The sequence below is a fragment of the Pseudorca crassidens genome, chromosome 16 (genome assembly GCF_039906515.1).
Source record: "Pseudorca crassidens isolate mPseCra1 chromosome 16, mPseCra1.hap1, whole genome shotgun sequence".
NCBI classification, from domain to species: Eukaryota; Metazoa; Chordata; class Mammalia; order Artiodactyla; family Delphinidae; genus Pseudorca; species Pseudorca crassidens.
Window position 1 is genome coordinate 60,122,209 of NC_090311.1, and position 8,590 is coordinate 60,130,798.

General features: G+C 41.4%; 1 protein-coding gene across 3 annotated transcripts in view; it reads left to right on the plus strand.

Moving 5' to 3' along the window:
* Nucleotides 1-8,590, plus strand: part of MICU1 (mitochondrial calcium uptake 1) — a 193,504-nt gene that overhangs the window by 177,526 nt on the left and 7,388 nt on the right. The window lies entirely within an intron of this gene.

An 8,590-nucleotide genomic window follows, 5' to 3' on the forward strand; every position in this document is an offset into this window, starting at 1 on the left:
TTTTTTTTTATTATTATTTTGGCTGCTTTGGGTCTTCATTGCTGCGTGCGGGCTTTAGTTGCGGCAAGCGGGGGCTACTCTTCTTTGTGGTGCGCGGGCTTCTCATTGCAGTGGCTTCTCTTCTTGCAGAGCATGGGCTCTAGGCACACGGGCTTCAGTAGTGTGGCACACAGGCTCAGTAGTTGTGGCTTGCGGGCTCTAGTGCACAGGCTCAGTAGTTGTGGCACACGGGCTTAGTTGCTCTGCAGCATGTGGGATCCTCCCAGACCAGGGATCGAACCCATGTCCCCTGCATTGGCAGGCAGAGTCTTAAGTACTGCGCCACCAGAGGAGTCCCAAAAAGTTATTAAAAAAATAATAATCCTAGAACCTGATGAGGCTTAATTTTGTTCTCTTAGAAAGTAGTATCTACTGCTTTTTTCAGTACTTTTTGAGATTCGTATTAGTTTAGAAGTTATAAGTGGGTTTTTTTTTGTATTTTTTAAATAGGAAAATTGGAGCTTTTAGTTTCTCCTAAGTTTCATCATTCATCCAAAAATTCTTGGGATCATTGCTTTCAGAAGGCATTATCATTATTTAACTTCCCTGTTCCTAGGAATATCTAAGCAGTATTAATATCTCTAGTATCCACAGCATTCAAGGGGGAATTTTCTACTGGACTCTAAACTCTTGAGGACGAGAACAATGTTTTCCACATCTTTGTGTCCTACTCTGAGCCTAGAAGAATTATGTATATTTATGCAGTAGATATTTAATTAATGTTGAATAAATGAGTGAATTAATTCTAAACATGGTCAGATACTGAAAAGGATGCTAAAGCTCTAATAAAAACCTAGGGTGAGGGAGAGAATGATAGGAGTATGACACCTTCCCATGTCATTAATTTCCTTGACACATGGGCAAGTCACAATTTCTCTGACCTCAAGTTAGAGTTATACTAATTATCTCCAAGCGTTCTTCCAGATTTGAAATTCTATAAATAATCAGCTTTTTACTGAATGTTGTAATGTTTTAAGGGACATGTTATAGCCTAAATATCCAAATCTGTGTGAAAATGAACTAACTTATAATTATCAGATACATTTGAAATCAGAGCAAGGCTGTTGAATTCCCAAGAGAAGCGTGGCAGTTTTAATTTGTTTTCTTGCTAAGAAATTTAAAAATTAATTAGATCTTGGCTAGTGCCTCTATAAGAGCTAGTTTATGGAGCTTGGTATAGTAGTTGCAGAAAAGTGACAGTTCCATAAAATATACCTAGAATGAGTGTAGCTGTATATAAAGTATGATTTGAGGAACGTCAAAAGGACATTCTCAACCATAAATACCTTCCCTACTTAACTTTCTTGCTTATAACAAATTACTACAAATTTGCAGCTTAAAATACCACCTATTTATCCCCTAGTTTCTATAAGTCAGGGTCTGAGCATAGCATAACTGGGTTCTCTGCTCAGAGTCTTAACAAGGCAGAAATCAAGACATCAGTAGGACTGCTTTCTCATCTGGAGTTCATAGTCCTCTTCCAAGCTCACCTGGGTTCTTGGCAGAATTCATTTCCTTTTGGTTGTAGGAATGAGGTCCCTTTTTCTTGCTGGCTGTCACTCGCAGCAGACTGCTGCAGTTCCTTGCCATGCGGCCCTCTCACAGGCCCTCTTACAATATGGCAGCTCACTTCTTCAAAGCCAGCAGGAGAATCTCTTTCCCCAGTGTGCTGAGATGGGTTCTTATATAACTGTAATCATGGGAGTGACTATCCCATTACCTTTTCCATATAAAGTAACCTAATCACAAGAGTGGTATCACATCCTATTCACAGGTCCTGCCCACATTCAAAGAGAGGAGATTTTACAGGGTGTGGGGATGTTGAGAACCATCTCAGAATTCTACCCACCATACCAGAAATTACCACCATTCTATTCTTTGAGGACTTCTGAAGATATGGACATTTTAACTGATCTAAGCCATGTTATCTAAAAAGACGTTAAGAATGGCAGTCATAAAATTTTAGGGCTAGAAAAGAGCTTAGAAATCATTTTACTTAAACCCTTGCTTTATTCTTTTAACCTCTTTGTTTACACTTGAAGGAAAATGACTTGCTCGGATCACAGCTAGTGCGATGCAAAACTGAGACCAGAGATTCAGGTTCACTCACTTCCATACCACTGTTCTCTTTAGTACACGGGATCCACTGCCATGAGAAGGACCTAGAGAATTCTACTGGGGACTCAGTGCTTTTATGGGAAGGCAGAAATAGGGAAAAGTTCACAGCAAAAATGTATGGGAGAGCATCTCCAGACAGCCATAGAACGAAGGCAGGAAATGGGAATGTCATAAAGACGTGTGGGGAAGAGGTTATGGGAAAAAAGCTCCTATTTTATAAATTCTTTTAAAGTTTGTGGAGGCAAGCCCCTATGCTTCGGTTTGTTATTGCATTTTGTAAAAACATTTATGTGTGAAGAAGAGTGTTGGCCAGGATTTCATTCATTTAAGACAAAGTCATCAATTTTTTAAACACAATTATTCATGATGTAGGCAGGGAAGCTCAAATTCTGAAAGAAATATTTGCTTCATGAGGCACTTTCTCTGCAGAGACCTAATTTTTTTCCCCTAATTTAAAGTTACTTAGCAATTCTAAAGATTGATTCTGGCTTAACTATGTTGCTTTGAATATGTTGTGATTTAGTAAAATTATATATAAGTACCCCAAGGAGGAAGGGAGCTGCTTTAGGGATTCATGATTACCACTGGGGGAGAGAGGAGAGTGAGGGTAGGATAAACTGCCAAAACATCCTCTTAAATAGATAAGTGAGAACATCAGCCAACATTACATCCTACCATGAAAAGGATCAGAAAGGAATTATACCAACTGGGGGAGTATAGGGATTACTTTTTAACGCATGTGCTGCTTTTGGGGGGCTTAAGGGGTTACTACCCTTAGAAGCCTCTGAAGGTTTTATAAGACACTTGCTAAGGTGAAGAGTATTTAGCCTTTTGGCATAATTTCAGCAAACTGAACTTAAATATCTCAGTTGCTTTCAACTTTAGCCATCAGAGATTCAGACTGTGTTGAAGCTGAGAACCCACAGCCCACCCATAGCCCACCAAAGAAGTAATTTTGTAAAGGGGGGATAAAAGGCACTTCCTCCTCAAGATTGAGGTTAGAGTAATATGAGGAAGTGGTTATCTAAATAATGATACATCCTCTTGGTGGAATACTGTGCAGCTGTTAAAAAAGAACTGTTTATGTATTGGAATGGAATTATTTCTTAGATATATTGTTAAATGAGTCAAGCAAAACCATTTAATATACCACCATTTTGTGGGAAAAAGTGAAGAATAAATATTTGATTTTATATCTATAAAATATTTCTGGGGAAACTGGAGATATTGGTTGCCTCTGGACAACTAGGGGGCGGGGGTATAAGTTTGGGAGGGAGATTTCAGCCCTTTTGTACCATTTGAATTTGAAACAGCTGAATGTATTATCTAATGAAAAATAACTTTTTAAAATAAAAAATAATGAAAATTTAAAGAGTCAAAGAGGGAAAAGCAAGTTAATATGGTAAATTGGTCTCCGAATAAGACCTGGCTGTGTTATAAAGGTTTCCCTGCAAGGAGACTTGACTGGCCCCCTGCAAAATCTCATCCCCACCTGCACCTCTGTTCTAGCTCTCTAATCAGGCATTAGCATCCTTTCCTGCTTTCAGTACTTTACTCAGACCCCACCCCCCATCACCTACTATTGTACCTGCCAACTCTGGAGCAGTATGTCTCTTTAATCCTTTAGAATTAGGATCCAAAATGTACCTCCAACGAAGTACAGTCTATTCCACTGTGACCCATATGTGTCCGTTAATGTCTGATAGTTCTCCTATGTACTTCTACATCTTAATGGTTTGTATAGTTTCCCCCACTGAACTGTGATTGGCACCTGAAACCACTGCCTAATGGTACTGATAGAAATGCTTGCCCTTTGTGGACAAAATGTGTTAAGCGTTAATGACGCCAGATACAATACTGGACAATGGCAATAAACCTTACTGTAAATCAGTTTTACTAGATTAATCATGTAAGCCCATTGAAGCAGTCATCTGGGATGATGCTCTGAGATTCAGAAAACCTGACCACAGGTTTTCTCTGTGGCGTATACCAGTATTTAAGAGCCAGGATCACCAGCATCACCTCTGACGGTGGACTGCCTGAGCACACAGAGGGGGTCAACCTGCCTGCAGCTCAGAAGCACCGTGCGGAACACAGAATTGTTATATTTTTCATTATTAGTATACTGCATTGCTCTTGGCTCCTTAAATTGCTTGTCATCCTAAATATTGTCCTTTCCTCCCCACCCACACCCCCTCAGTCGGGCTGAAATGTGTATGTTGTATTAGCCAAAGTATCTTGGAAGAAGATACTTCCAAGAAAGGACAGGTGCTTTTTAAAGGAAAATCCTTCCCCCGTCCCCGCCTTCCCCGAAGCCATCTAGGTATGGATTTAAGAAACTAGGACCTCTGCATCATAAGCCCTTCCAAAGCTGAAGCAGAAATGTCTTCCCTTACTTAACCTTGGCAGTCACCAGCCAGCTTTTGATTTTCTCCACTGCAGTCCAGGAAGACAGGAATAATCACATGGCTGCACAGCTAGAGACTGCCAACCCAACGTAGCATATCACCTTTCCAAACATCTTTGCATTAGGAAGAGACAGGCAGTTCCTAACTGGGTCACACTGTCCGTAGATCTATCTATGCATCAGAGATATAGAAGCTCCCAGGGCCACCTTTGTTTTATATGCTTTTCACTGGGTTGCATTTTCATAAACTTCTTTAAGTTCTTAAAATTGTCAGTATGCATTCCAAGGGAATGCTAATGTATAGGGCAATCAGATCTGTGGTCAAACTATAATGCTGGCTCTTCACAACCCCTAGTTGTTACTCAGTTATTCGTCCCTGCCCACTAGCAAGGAGTAATCCCCAACTTGGCTTTTCTTTCATCTGAGCTCTTTCTCTTGTTTAGAGTGACAGATTCATGGGAATTCCCTGGCAGTCCAGTGATTAAGACTCCGCGCTTTCACTGCCGAGGGTGTCGGGGAACTAAGATCATGCAAGCCATGAGGTTCGGCCAAAAAAAAAACAAAAAAACAAAAAAAACAACAGAGTGACAGATTCATGGGAGGATCCGTTGTCCATATAAGGGATCGAGTGGATCCAGTGTGTATAGGGAAAAGAGCATTGGCTGGAAGTCAGAAGACCCTGATTCTAGACCCAGCTGTGCTACTAGTTAGCTTTGTGACCCTGAGCAAGTTATTCAAATTCTCTGCATTTTACCTTTCGTCTGAGGTCTCTTCCAGTTCTAAGATTCTGATTCCAAGTGGATGTTTGGGCTCTTATCCCTCCAGAACTCTCCTTTCCTCTGTTCAACTACTGTTGTGAATACTTTTATGTAATATAGCTTCTGACATTTTAGTCACACAAACTCAGTATGAGTTTCTGTCTGAGGCTGAATTGCCCAGTCATGGACTGTGCCAGAGAGTAAATTGGGGGTCCTGGCACAATTCAGATTCTGCCTGGACTTTTCAAAAAGCCAGATGGTTAACACATTTTTGAGTGCCAATTCAGCACGCTTCTGCAAATTCCTTCCCACCACAATCTAGTAGAAATCACCCAATCTCATGTCCATCTATTGTTCAGGCAGCTGGACCAGATTTGTACCAAAGGAATAGATAGGCCTTGGAAACGTAGGCTTCTCCAGGGTGACTTCATGCTCCATAGAGACATCTTTCAGATTAGAACCCCAACCATCAATCAATTAGCATCATGAAATAAAGGAGGCCCAAATTCCAGTACCAACAACTGGTCTGCATGGGGAAGTTGAGATCTGGGGCAGAGGGGGTGAGGGATTGTTTTCCTTGCTGTGATTTAATTATGGCTTTGTGGTTCAGAGACGTGGAAGCAAATCTGAATGAGCCAACTCTCAGGACCAGCTGTCAAGCACTTGGCTTGTAATCTGCTGTCATCCTACTTGTCCCAAGTGCTCTTGGCTGTACAGCTCACCAGCCAGTTTAATGTTTGTTTCCTCCACTGCTCTGATTCACACCCTGGGGGCTTATCTGAGGATCTTGAACTGTGAAAGGGCACCCCAGCCAGGCTCTTTGCTGGCTGGTAACATCCCAGTGGTTTGAATAACTTAGCTCCTGTAGTACAGATGGCATCAGAGCCCTCTCCATGTGAGATGGAACATATTCTGTAACTGTTCTGTCAAGAGATGGTATTTGTAATGAGGGATTCCTGACAGTGGCTTCCAGAAGTCCCTGTTCTACAACCACTTAGTACCACTTTAATGAGCTTTCTACTAAAAAAAAAAAAAAAAGCCAAGAGCTCTCACTGACATTCTTGGATATTATTTAGTTAATGGTTTATTTAGAGGAAAGAGTCTATCTTCATGGGGAAAAGGATAGGCACTTGGAGCATCAAGAATTAGCACTAATATATAGCACAGGGAACTCTACTCAGTGCTCTGTGGTGATCTAAATGGGAAGGAAATCCAAAAAAGAGGGGATATATGTATATGTGTAGCTGATTCACTTTGCTGTACAGTAGAAACTAACACAACATTGTAAAGCAACTATACTCCAATTTTAAAAAAAGAATTGGCAATAGGCACTCTGCCCTGAGAAAATGGAACTGGGAAAGAGAAAAAGAGGGTAGTTATCAGTTATAACAGGTGTGGTATTGGTGTGAAAAAGGCATGGTTAACAAACATTGGCAGAGAAAGGAATGGTTAACATAAAGCATTCGTGTTTATCTACATAGAACAGGTTTTGAGCCACTTCTCAGGACACATTTCTGTGGCCGCAAAGGGTAATTCAGTAAATGATCACAGTTTGAGAGCATCCAGTGTCTTCTGATCTGATTCTCTTTTCACTGAGCAATCTTCTGTGGTGAACTGAGTTTCCTTAGTAGATTTTCCTACTGAGAAGTATAATGGCCAGCTGTCATCAGTTTAGTTCTCTTAACAGTTACTATTTTCATTGTAAATTGGCCTTCTGGTTTCTCCTCTTTCCCCGGGCCATTTAGTTAGCAGGAATCAGTTCTTCCTGAGCTGACTGAGAGAATCAAGTGTCTAGACCTACGAGGCTAAGTTTCTAAACCCTAGAATTTCTACAGTCTAGTAGAGGCCCCATCTCCCCCATCAGCACTTAACCACATCTCATGAACATCCACACAATAATATATTCTGCTTAAGTCTTTTAGTTCCAGGGGATGTTGATTCCTCTTTCACTCTCGCATCCCGGGAAGAGGGGCGGTATGAGCAGTAACCTAAAGCTGCAGGAGGAGGAATCTGACTCTTCCCGCTCTCGTGAGCAGCCTAGTCCCCCTCCAGCCAGAGGCTGTGGACACTAAGGTACAGCCCAGCTTGTGGCCTTTATACCTTTCTTCTGCCCTTCGCCACACAAGATCTTCAGCTGTTTCTGTGTACCTCCACCCCTATCCCTCACCCTCAGATTCTAGAAAACGCCAGTAAACCATTCCTTGCACTACTAAGCCACCTCAGCAGCTATCCTGTGGCATCCCGTCATTTGAATATGAGAATATTATACCTAAAGAGATCAGGTGACTCCACCACAGCAAGTTGATGGAGCCAGGACTAGAGCTCAGGTCTTGTGACTTGCAAGCAGTTTTTCTACTGCCTCTCCTTGCTCCTCTGCATTGTTCTGGCATTTGTATCAGCTGACCTCAGGGGCCCTGTGGTGAATATAATGGAGGCTATGGAGGTGAAGTGAAAGAGCAAATGCAGAAAAAAAATGACAAGAAAGAACTGAAATTATAGGAATGAAATAAGCAGAGAAGGCACACTGCCTTTAGTTTAAGTTCACATTGCTTCTAGAAGAATCTAATCTGAGGTTTATAGATATGAACACTCCATTGCTGGTTGGTTCATAAATAGAAATTCATCTTTTTCTTTCCTCTGAGTTTTACCTCACTTAAGAGTGTGTCTATAAGCAATAACATAATTTATAGATGTAGCTGGATCAGGCTTGAGGATAAATGGCAGAGAAGGCAGGAGAAATTGCCTAGTCCTTCCTGGCTTGTTTTTTGTGAGAACCCAGTTCTCACGTGATTGCTAGTGTTTAACAGTAAATGTCAGAGAAAGAAAAAATGGCAAGAGAGAAGAGATTTTCTGATGAGATCTGGAAAAAGAAAAAAAAAAAAGAGACTGTATTGATCTAGTGAGATGGGGCCACTGCTTCTCCCAAGCGGCACAGTTGGGAAAGACAAAGTGGCTGATGGAAAACCTGTTGGGAGGAAGGGCAGGAGCTCAGCCATGCAGATTCTCCACTGTCAGTCAGTAACGGGTGGGTGAAGCCTCAGTGCACTCAGACAAGTCTCCTTGTTCCCCACTTCCCCATCCTTTCTCTGCCTCATTATTTCCTTGACTTTTTGTTATTGTGTTCTTTCCAGTGGGAGGGAAATGCCAAGACGGAGACTATCAGGCATTCTTTATTTTTTTTCAAGGCACTCTTCTGGTAATAATTTATTAGAAAAGCCACCACTGCCTGCTGAAGACTTAGAATTCCATCCTTAAATATTATGTGGAT